Source organism: Ovis canadensis, chromosome 5 (genome assembly GCF_042477335.2).
Source record: "Ovis canadensis isolate MfBH-ARS-UI-01 breed Bighorn chromosome 5, ARS-UI_OviCan_v2, whole genome shotgun sequence".
Taxonomy (NCBI): Eukaryota; Metazoa; Chordata; class Mammalia; order Artiodactyla; family Bovidae; genus Ovis; species Ovis canadensis.
Genome location: NC_091249.1, coordinates 121,091,769 through 121,103,982, shown reverse-complemented (window position 1 = coordinate 121,103,982; position 12,214 = coordinate 121,091,769). Strand labels below are relative to the sequence as shown.

At 44.9% G+C, this 12,214-nt stretch overlaps 1 long non-coding RNA gene across 4 annotated transcripts in view; it reads left to right on the top strand.

The window, feature by feature from the left end:
- The window catches only part of LOC138441548 (uncharacterized), a 40,256-nt gene that overhangs the window by 20,022 nt on the left and 8,020 nt on the right, over window positions 1–12,214 (top strand). For all 4 annotated transcript variants that reach the window (XR_011257405.1, XR_011257404.1, XR_011257403.1 and 1 more), the window contains exon 3: window positions 5,519–5,626. This is a non-coding gene — a long non-coding RNA (uncharacterized lncRNA). The remainder of the gene's footprint in view (window positions 1–5,518; window positions 5,627–12,214) is intronic.

The following is a 12,214-nucleotide window of genomic DNA, read 5'->3' as shown; positions in this document are numbered from 1 at the left end:
TGCCCTGCCTCAAAGACAAGTCAGGGCAGAGTCCAGGCCTCCCCTGGCCCTCCTCCAAGAACCCTCCCAGATACCAAGGGGTGGGTTCCAAATGCTCATGTTCCCTCAGTGAAACCCCAGGAATCATGTGCCCACTATTTGGCTCAAACCACTCCCTCTCCGGGCTGGACCTCCTGCTGTGTAATCTCTCACTTTCCTTCTAAGCCCCCTCCTGGGGCAGACGTCCTGACGGGATCGCCTCTCTTCCCTCCCCACCCTTTGCCTTGTTTGTACAGGAGCCTTTTGGCCAGTTTCCACTTTAGATTTCAGTGAGAATTGTTCCTCAAGTAGATCTATTTTTGAGGTGAGGTCCATGTCCTCCTACTCTGCCCTCTTGATCAATTTCCTTCAGTTGGTCTTGATGAAGTTCAGTAATCATTTATTGAAAATTAAGACTCAAATTGTTCTTGCTCTTCCTGTCCTCTCCAATTCTTTATGTCACAGGACTGAGGAAAACAATTAGCCCCCTCTAGAAGACTTCCTTTGTGGCTCAGACGGTAAAGCGTCTGTCTACAATGCAGGAGACCCGGGTTCGATCCCTGGGTTGGGAAGGTCCTCTGGAGAAGGAAATGGCAATCCACTGCAGGACTCTTGCCTGGAAAATCCCATGGATGGAGGAGCGTGGTAGGCTAGAGTCCATGGGGTCACAAGGAGTCAGACACGACTGAGCGACTTCACTTGGTCTTGGTCTAGAGACATAAAGAAAGGGAATCAGGGAGCAGTATGTCAAATTCCATTAGCACTCTTCACCAGGCTCTATTAGAGCCTTCCCTTGCCTTGTGCCCTTATGCAGCGTTTGGGTGCAGGGTGCTTTTCGATGTCCCCTCAAATGTGTAGTTGTATGGTTTTCTCTTCCTGGAACAGTACAGGCTGTCCTTGTTCCTGTCCACAGTGCATTCCTGGAAACCTTTCCATATAAGGATCTCTGCTAACACAGATCCCTTTCCCTCATAAGATTGGCATCGTTGCTGAGGGTCATAGTCCCAAAGGGTTTCCCAGCTGGTGCGAGTGGTAAAGAACCCGCCTGCCAACGCGGGAGGTGTAAGAGGCTCAGGTTTGACTCTGGGCCGGGAAGATCCCCTGGAGAAGGAATTGGGCACCCACTCCAGATCCTTGTCTGGAGAAGCCCGTGGACAGAGGAGCCTGGGGGGCTGCAGGCCACGGGGTTGCACAGAGTAGGGCACGACTGAGCGACTAACACACTTCAGGACAGATTCAGCAGAACTTGGGTAGAGACAGGACACGGCAGGCTAAAAATATCTTCAAAATCTTTGTTACTCCTTCCATTAAGAGACTCCGTCCTCTCCTCGAATCTCAAAACTCTACGGGCCTTGCTGGAGCAATGTGGCAGAGGTGTCTAACTGAGACTCATGAGGCCAGCTCATAGAAAGTCTTGCAGTTTCCTCCTGGGTCTCTTGGAACAATCCTTTTCAGTACTCAGTGTCTGGGCTGTGATGAAACCCAAGAAACCCTGCAAAGAGATTCACGTGGAGAGGAACAAAGGCGCCCCCCCCAACCAACAACCCAGCTAAGCTTTCAGCCACCAGCCAGCGCTAGCACTGTGATTGAATGTTCAGCATGACTGAACTACCTTGAGCTATGCCAGCTGACACCAGGTGGAGCAGGGAGAAGCTGACACTGTTAGGTCTTACCCACGTTGCAGATTTGAGAGCCGTTAATAAAGGAATAATAAATTATTGTTGTTTTATTAAATTACTTATTGAGCTATAGTTGATTTACAATATTGTGTTAGTTTCAGGTATACAGGAAAACGATCTAGTTATATAGTTTTTGTCCTTTTTCATTAAAGGTTAGTTGAATATAATTCCCTGTGCTATACTGTAAGTCTAATCAGTGTTCTGAAGAGGTCATTTTTATGAGAATGTGTAATCCCAAAAATAAGTCTCAAGGGAGAATTCTTTTATTTCAGAGAAATCAATATATATTATCTATAAACAAGTGACATACCTATTTAGGGTGTTGGCTAGAATTATGCAATATGTAGGTTGCATTTAAACACTTTACTTAGTCTTTCAATGTAGCATATGAACCTCTTTTTTCTCTAAAAGTAGGTAAATTCCTAAGCAAATTGTCAGTTTAATCAATAACTTTGGAGATAAACTATTGCTGGGAAAGCATGAGCCTACTAACTTGGTAGAAGTACAGCTTTTACACTCCTTTTAGGTCGCACTGTTAAATGATTTTGAGTAAATAGCTTGTATCAGCTCATTCCTTTCGCACTCCATCCATTTCGTTAGGGAGGATTATGGCAACTATTTTAAAAAGATTTCAGTAAATAGACTCTTAAGTTGGAACTGGAATTATTTATGCTCAATCTTCATGCATCAAAAGTTTTAGAGACATAAGTCATGGCATTTCTTCAGTGGCTCAAGAGTGTGCGTTTTTACAGCACTCAACTGCTCATGCAGTGGCTCTCGTCTTTTCCTGAGTAGCTCAAAATAGGGAAAATACTGGAATCCCTTTTGTCTGCTGTCCAGCAGAGTGTAAGTGTTCCTTATAGGCAGGTGCCTGGCAAGTCTTCAGGAAGAAAGGGGAAGTGGACGGGGAGAGGCAGGGAGGGCGCCCTTGGAAACCCGCTTCTGCATCCAATTAGGAGACAACCTGAGACCTCTCCGCCCCGCCTCTGGCTGATTCACAAAACGCAAATGCTCACTTGTGCATGGAGCACGACACATCCTAGACTGGGAAGACGGCGTTCCCGCAGGGAGAACACGGTTTCAGCGGCAAGCACGTCTCTTCTCCCGCTACCATTAATGCTGCCTCTGGCAACCACACCAGCCTCGTGGCACGACTGTTACTAGCCATCTCCCGTTAGCTAGGTCCTCCTGCTGAAGATACGACAGGAAAAGGAGCACCACCTGGCCTTCTGCGGCACCGATGAGCACAGCACTGGGCAGAGCTTGTCTTTAACCTGCTAAGTTAGAAAGTTTGGGCTTGCATGTAACGCTTACGCATTCTGAGCGTTTATATAGATTATATAAAATACAGAGCAGCCGGTATCAGGGGCAGTATAATAAGGATCGCAGTCACTGTCACTTAGTGTTGTTGTTGGTCAGTCGCTCAGTCGTGTCCGACTCTTTGGGACCCCATGGACGGCAGCACGCCCGTCTGCACTCTTCTTCACCATCTCCCTGGGTTTGCTCAAACTCATGTCCATTGAGTCGATGATGCCATCCAGCCATCTCATCCTCTGTCGTCCCCTTCTTCTCCTGCCTTCAATCCTTCCCAGCATCAGGGTCTTTTCCACTGAGTCAGCTCTTCCCATCAGGTGACCAAAGTACTGGAGTTTCAGCTTCAGCAACAGTTCTTCCAATGAACACCCAGGACTGATCTCCATTAGGATGCACTGGTTGGATCTCCTTGCAGTCCAAGGGACTCTCAAGAGTCTTCTCCAACACCACAGTTCACAAGCATCAATTCTTCAGCGCTCAGCTTTCTTCACAGTCCAGCTCTCACATCATACACGCATACTGGAAAAACCATAGTGCTGACCACATGGACCTTTGTCAACGAAACGATGACTTTGACTTTTAATAAGCTGTCTGCGAGTTTCCACAAGTACCGTGCCCTTGACTAAGCATCTTTCTACTATTGTGCTCAATTTACGACAGCAGCCTTGCCTGGTCGTACTGTTCTGCCCTTTTGAAGATAGGGAAATCGAGGTTAAATGACTTTGTAAGGAGTGAATCCAGCATTTCAACTCCATCAGTCACCAAAGCTCCTTCCCTTTCAACAACCCCCACACTTATATTAAAAACCAGTATGTTAACTGAAATGTTTTTGAGTGGCCACTACTATAAGTGGTATTTGGTGGGGATTACATGTGAGTTCCCAAATTTATTTAGAGAGAACGTCTCATTCAAGTTTTCCTGTGGAAGTCTAAGCCTTAGAACTTATTTCTTCTTTATCAAAGTCAGCGTTATGCTATTATGACTTATGTAAGGCTGTTCAAGATGCCTGAATTTGAAGACTCTAGAAGAAAGTGTTGGATCTCAGAATTTCAGGAGGGGGTTGATTCATTCATTCTACACGGACTGTGTAAGCACTGACTTTGACCTTTAGAATGTAGCAGTAATGAAACACAAACAGCCTTGAACTTAATGAGCCCATAGTGGTACCTCTCCTTTCAAATCCAATGAAACAAAATGCAATGATGTTATGAGGGTGGGGAAGGTGTATTAAAGAGCACAAATGACCCTGGTCATTGCTGGGTCTGGAAATTGCTGAACTGCCAGCTTCAGCACCAGATTATCTGGGAGCAGGTAAAAATGTTGATCTCTCCCAGGACTGACCCTTACGCTCCCTCTTTCAGAACAAATGTCAGAAGATCTTTCTATTATGAATTCCCAGACAGAAATGGAAGCTCACTGATGCACGTTAAATTCCATCAAAGGATTAAAAAGGAGAAGAAATGAAAGAGAAGTTCTGGACATGGTTGGGTACCGTTAGACGGTTAGCGCATCTTAATTCTGCTTGCAAACCCTCTCGATGTTGAATAACAAGGAGAAATTAAGATGCGGCACCGGGCCACGTGCTTTGCCAGAAGCAGTTTAATCCATAACCTGTGCCGTGGACTTTCTTGTCCAGCACTTCTTTTCGAAACCTTTCTCTGCTGTACCCCCACATAACTATAATGCGTCACGCTAATAATTCCTCCTGCTCTGTGCTTCCAAAGCACACGTCTCCTTCAAGTTAAGGAAATCGGCTTCCCCTGGAGGAAGATACTGCTGACAACTCCAAAGTGAAGACAGTTCCAATGGGAAATGCCTTGGCACTATTGCAGGGCTGCCAGCGCGGCTGTTTCTGGTGATCAGTTAGGAACTGGCAGATGTTAAATTGACATGTGTTAGGAAATAGCTTTCAGAGACTCATGTTTCAAAACGTATAAAAGAAAAAACAGATGATAGCACTTTTTTTTTTTTGGCTTAAAATGGATATCTAGAAAATTGCACCAGATGTGTAAAGATGTTTCTCTTTAGAAACATTTTCTGTTTCCTGAGAAGGAATGAGCAAAAGCAGAAGTGAGATATATGCTCCTCAAAGTGAGCTCTGGTCTTCTTTTATAAATTTTAAATTTCAATTGTGATTAAAATATTTGAACAGAATTAACAGGGGAAAAACCAATAGATTCAATATTTTATAATTGGTGTAGATTTTACAAACTGATGAATTATTCAGTTCTTCATATAGATTGGTCAGTGGGGAAATCTAAATAGAACCCTAAGGGAACACACTTCATGGAGAAACCTGAAACGTGGAAAACAGTGGGATGAGATAACTTATTCGGTTCAATAATAACTGAAATGTTCATCTCACTCCCCTGACGTTTTTACCTTAAATGATTCATTCTCACATAGGAAAGACACTAACACAGAAGAGCGTGCTTAGGAAGCTGGCGTTCTCACGGTACAGATTCCAGTTTGACGAGGACGCTGACGGTTTTTGCCTGTCTTGACAGTCTTCTCCTTCAGGTGACAGCAAGTGTAACATACGTTTGAGGAACCATCCTTTTTCCAAACTCTGTGCAGCTGCTCTCCACAACTGGGCTGCTGGCTGGTCTCCAGGGGTGAGTAGCGATCTTCGATTGGCGAATCAGTGGGTTCTAATCTCATAGCGGCAACAACTAACTCAGTGCTGGGCACATGGCTCCAGTTAGGCCGGTGAGACACACTCTTGGAACTCTTGCGGGGTGCGTGTGTGCGTGAGTGTGTGCGCACGTGTCCTAGCTCAGCCGTGTCCGACTCTGCGACCCCATGGACTGTAGCTCACCAGGCTCCTCTGTCTATGGGATGTTCCAGGCAAGAATACTGGAGCGGGTTGTCATTTACTCCTCAGGGGATCTTCCTGATCCAGGGATTGAACCCACATCTCTGCAACACATGGTAGGGTCATGAAAAAAAAAAAGGGCTTCTCCTCCTATTGGAATTCAACTTGTTGGGTATAATCATTGATCTCCTAAAAGACATTTTACCACCGTGAAAGCAGGGTCTATTTAAGAATTAAGCCAAAACAGAGGCAAGCAAGGGGTGGAGGGGGTAGAGGCTGATCGAGACCGAGTCCGGATGATATCTTTTTGGCCGGCACGTCTAACCTGCTCTTAACTTCTCAGTTAGTTAGGCTAATTCCCCTTCTTCAACACCCGTTTGCACTGTTTCATTCATGTGCCATCAAGAGAGCATGGCAGCTACATGAGAAACTGCTTTAGGCGGAGGGAATTCAGAGCGTCCCTTGGAAGCAGTCGTGCTGGGCTGAACTTGAAGGAAACTCAACTTAGTGAGCAGAGGTGGAGAGAGGAGCCTCGCTGAGCGCAGCGGCACTGGGGTCACTCTGAGGTGGGAAGTCATTTCAGGGTCGTCTCAGGATCCACGAAGAACCCCAGGTCGAATCTCGGTCCCAGTTTCCCCGTGTGGACTCCAAACAGCCCTGCCGACAGCTCAGCGTTTCGTGAGCTGGGCTGTGCTCTGCGAAAGGAAGCGGGTGCGCCTCCGTGTGGGCAGAAACACGGCCTGGCGCCTGCGTGAACAGACCTGTGCAGAGCAGTGATGGAGACACGGACAGAGGGAGACTCGGACAGAGGGAGACACGGACAGAGGGAGACACGGACAGAGGGAGACACGGACAGAGGGAGACTCGGACAGAGGGGCAGCCTGTGGGGCGGGGGAGCCCACACCCGTGGCCTGAAAATCCGGCCCCACCGGGGGAGCCGCAAGACTTCCCTGCAAGCATGTTGGTTGCTCGGGAAGAACTGCAAATCTAAACTGGCCACAAAAAGGTCGCCTCTGAGGATGGTGGCTTTGTAAGATTTTTGAACAGAGGCAGAAAGGTATGTTATATCACATATACAGAACACACACACACACACACAAACATGTATACAGGTAAAAACAAAGTTCACTAAATAGGACTTCCCTTCGCTGCTGCTCATGAAGTCTGAAAGTTTTTATTCTGCCATTCTGCGTTCTGTCTCTCTATTTCTGAATGCTAACTGAGCCCGCTGAATTGACTTCATAGCCCACTTTCCAACTAACTGTTTTTAAAACTCTGACCTAAAAGAGCTACTGGAAAGGACCAGCCAGTGTCCCTGTAGGTGGCCACACGAATGCAGCGGCCGCAGCAGGCGACCACGGCGGTCGCCCCTCCTGGCCAGAGTTGCAGCCTCCTGGTTCTTGTTATTTACTTTTGTGTAGGCCATGTAGTCGTGGGATTCGACATTTAAAAAACACAAGAGAACACATGGTGAAAACTCTTTCCCATTCTTGCCTCTCAGCCACCCAGCTCCCCTCCTCAAGGGCAATCAGCGTTACTACTTTCTTCTGTCATCGTCCAAAGATATCCTCTGCATATACAAGTATAAAGGCATATTATTCTCCCCCTTATTTTACATACAGAATAGCATAATTACGACATTGTTCTATACCTTTCTTATCTCCCCTTAGCATATCTTGGTAATTATTCCACCAATAAAAATAATAATATTTCACCATACCTTATGCCGCTATTCACTGAACCAGACGCCTACTGACTCCATATTTAGATTGCTTCCAATGTTTTCCTCTTACAGACACTAAGGTATTGAATAATTGACTCATCATTTGCTGATGCGTCTTTTTCCACATATGAGAATACTGATACTAATATCCTTAGAAATAGAATTGCTTAGTTAAAGGGTGCCTATATTTGTAATTCTGATATTGTCAAATTGCCTTCCAGAACCTGTTGTTCTAGTTTGTACTAGTTTTATACTTGCATGTTCTTAGAAATAGTGTTAATAAGTTTCCCTGTGTTTGCCAATGATTGGAGGAAAAATGACATCTCAACATGGTTTTCATTTCCGTTTTTATTATGAAAAAGACTGAGCGTTTCTGTGTATGCGTAAGAGCCAGTGGTGTGTTTCCTGCCACTCTTTTTTCACATTCTTCGCATCTACTTTGAAGAGCAACCGTCAGCTGCCAAGTAAAGTAAGCACAGGCGCTGGGTGCTTACTCATTACTCATTACTTATTTGCAGGTCTAAATAGCCGAGTGACTGTGTGCGTATTTAACGAAAGTCATGCCCTTGCAGAGTACTGTGCAAAGTACTGCGGGGTAGAAAAAGCGTACCCTAGTTATCATTAATCTGCGTGGAGGCAACCTAATTATTCCAGCTGCTCTCACAGCTGGCATACCCTCAAAGTCCAAGCAACCTCTAGTTCCATGCCAGTTTAGACTGTGGGTGAAATAATCCGCACTCCAAACCCCGAACATGCTGCCCTGGGCGATGCCAGTGCAAAGATGAGTAAGACAGAGCTTCGAGGGGGAAAATAAAGCAACGAAATCAAAGCTGTCTATTGCCCCTGGCACAACGGAGGGTGAAGTTGGAAGTGGCCAGGTGTGCTGGGGTGAAAGCTTCACTCAGGGAGTCATGAGAGATGAGCTCTCAGAACCTCTCCTGAGGGGGCTCCTTGGCTACAAAGCCCTCTCCCCCTCACCACCCTCGCCTGAATTCTTGAAACTGACCGACGTTCTCACCCTGAACCCTAACTTTGCTTATTTCCTCAGATCGCTTGCCCCCTTTGCTTTGCATCAGTCACTTTTCGTCCTTCTAAGTTGTAACCATCCGAAAGGCAAGAATTAGGTCTTACTTACACCCAAGCCGGGGCAAAACAGGCTTTCAGTAGATAGTCTTGAATGGATGAAATAGAGAGTGAGCGGAGGAGTTCATCCCTTCCAAAACGTGTGGTTTCGTGGTACTTCTCCTCCTCACCACATTATTGATCAGCCAGAGCCATTTTCTGCAGGTGCAACGCCCCACAGATGTCAAAGCCGGGCCTGAGCTCCACTCAAGCCACCGAGGGGCCTGTCTCCCTGCAAGGGTGTCTGCAGAACACCCCTGACTAAGGCATATTGTCAGGACCCTAGATTATCAAGTGGCTTCATCAGGGTGAAGGAGGTATTTTAGTTTTTATAATGCCTCAGGGTTATTTAATTCACAGTTTTGGAAGACAGCTAAACAATAAAGATGCTCACTGAACTGCCAGTTTAGGAATATGGTTGTGTGTGTGTGCGTGCCCATCACTCAGTCGTGTTCAGCTCTCTGTGGCCCCATGGACCATAGCCGACCCGGCTCCTCTGCCCATGGCTTTCCCAGGCAAGAATACTGGAGGCGGCGCCATTTCCTACTCCAGGGGATCTTCCCGACCCAGAGATCAAGCCCATGTCTCTTGTGTCTCCTACATTGGCATTTTTACCACTAGCCCCACCTGGGAAGTCCCTTGGTTATATACATATAACTCAAATGCTCCCTAGGATTTATTTATGAAAATAATGAACATGTCTAATATAGGTTTGGTCGTCTTAACCATCAATCTCGCTTTACCTGAGCGTGAAACATATGTAACTGCATAGACATATATAAATTTTAGAAGGTAAGTGACTGAAACTTCTTCTGCAGGTGCCTGATGTTTAGAGAGACCGCAGCTCTGGACCACCATCTAGAAGGTCCGTGATTCGACCTTTAGGCCTTAAGTTTAAGGACTCCTAGAGACTCTCTTACAGACCCGGGGACTGAACCCAGCCCTCCCGCATTGCAGGCAGATTCTTTACCGACTCAGCCACCAGGGGAGCCTTATGTTTTAGTACTTGGCAGCATGTGTCTTCTGCCTGCGTTGGAGACAGGAAGAAGACAACCGCTTTCTCACAGAAGAACGCTAGTTTCTCTGAGTTCTTCCCTCTTCTCTGTAAAAATTCCTGTTTGTTGCCTTGTCCAAGTTAGGACTTGGTAACTAAGGCTTCCAGCAGGAATTAACAAACAGAAATCTTTATCTTTTGGCTATTTCTGAGTCAACGGGAGCTGAAAATTCAAAATGTGCTTTTCCCCATGTTTCTCATTCATAGTTAGATTTTGCCATCAGTGTTGTCAATGGCAATGTGAGATAAGAAATCTCTTCTATGGAAATGTTTAAAGCTTTCTTTCCTTGCTTCTTTGTCTTCCTATTTATTTATTATTTTGGCTAAAGTAAGTTTGCTTCACTTCCAACAATGAACTTACTTTTCAGAGCTTCACCTGTCACTTATTTGAGACTATAAAGGGTCCAGGAACCATGCTGAAGCTCGTAAATATTACACCAGTGCTCAGACCTGCCAGCCCAGCTGCCATATACAACCCTCATGTTGCACCCAGCAGGTCAAGCCGCAGACCTCAAATGACAGCTATATGGCCTGTCCCAAGCGCCCTGTGTGGCAAGGAGAAGTCTAGGTATGCTAGATATACGGCCACTGATTCTCTTCTGCACTCAGGATGTCTTCACAATAATAAAGCAAACCAATAGCACATATTTCAACATTCTTTGACTGTGCTCCAAAGTTTGGAAGGGAAAGTTTTGTTTAAAAAAATACTTATTCTGGTGAAACTCAAAATAGCCTGAAACCTTAAACTTTTGGGAAATTTTGACTCTTATTTTAGGTTAAAAATGCTCCCAGATGAAAGAGAATTTGGGGTTATGAAAACACCTCATTTATCTCTGTGACATTTATAGGGTATTTTTATTAGATATAATTTCATTTCTGTTAATGTAGGTTCTCAACTCCATCAAACACTTAATGCAATAAAACTTTTAAGGCCATATTTATTATCAGAGGTGTGCAAACCATTTTTGATGGTAATATTTTTTAAAGCTTCACTAAAGTCAAGATGAGAGATGCTCTCTGCTTGACGATACTAAAAGCTGACATACTCTTACATCTGCAGTCCCATGTCCAATTAAAATAAAACGAATTATGACATTAAATCTTGAAGGCAATGAGACCAGGGATGTTCACAGGTCCCAGGACTGGATCGTCAGCTACACGTGAGGACATGTTTGGTTGAACATTCGCATTGTAAGCACAAGGAACAGAGAGGAGGAGCAGCTCCAGTTTGGTTTCAGTCGCACAGCTTCTCCAAGAATGTTCGGTACTAGGAAAAGTACTTTCAAAGGGTTTGCGCTTAAAATTGTGGCAAAGGCAGTGCCTTGTGTTCACCCGATCTATTTCGTTCTCTCTTCCTGAACACGGCAGAACATAGCGTCTTACGGCTCCTTGTGGTCAGCTGTGGCCAGGCAGCCCATGCTGGCCACCAGCCCGTGACCAGGGTGGAAGGTGCCCCTAGCACAGACTGAAGGCCACCTATCGAGACAACAAAACCCCAAGATGGGAACTGCCTGAGTCACAACACAAGAGATAGCATTATTCTTGCATTACGAACAGTAAATAAACTTCTGTCGTGTTGAGTCATGGGGATTTCAGAATTAATTTGCCACTGCAAGATAACCTAGCCTGTTCTAAGTGTCCTAGTGAGAGAAACAAATTTTCAGTATAAATAGTGGAAAAAATTATTTGATTGGGACTTAATCTTAAAAAAAAATTATGGAAATCAGTTTATTTTCTCCTAATGGTTAATAACGTATAAATTATATATATTGGGCTTCCTTGGTAGCTCAGACTGTAAAGAATCTGCCTGCAATGAGGGAGACCTGGGTTTGATCCCTGGGAAGATCCCCTGGAGAAGGGAAAGCTATCCGCTCTAGTATTCTTGCCTAGAGAATCCCATGGACAGAGGAGTCTGGCAGGCTACAGTCCATGGGGCCTCAAAGAGTTGGACAAGACCGAGCGAGTTTCACCCACACAATGTTACAGTAATAATTGTGCTTAAAATAGAGAACGAATCAAATGTTGGGTTATTGCCATTTTTCCCTTAAAGGACTCATATATGGCTACTAGTCTTCAAAATGTACTGTAAGGATGGAGTATGTCCCTTTATAATCTTATAAGCTTACTAAATTGATATATAATATGCATCCTAAGGCAGAGAAGGCAATGGCACTCCACTCCAGTACTCTTGCCTGGAAAATCCCATGGACGGAGGAGCCTGGTGGGCTGCCGTCCGTGGGGTCGCACAGAGTCAGACACGACTGAAGCAACTTAACAGCAGCAGCAGCAGCATACATCCTAAGGATTTCCCTTAGGTAAAAATGTGAAATGTAACCATAGGAGGAACATTTAATTTTTTTAAAGTTAACAAATATTTAAATTAAGTTCTTGGAAAATTCTTTTGGAAGTTTTAGAAAACTTGGTACATAAATAAGTATTTAACATATTTTTTTAAAAAAAGAATAGGTATTATCATTTTTATTTAACTT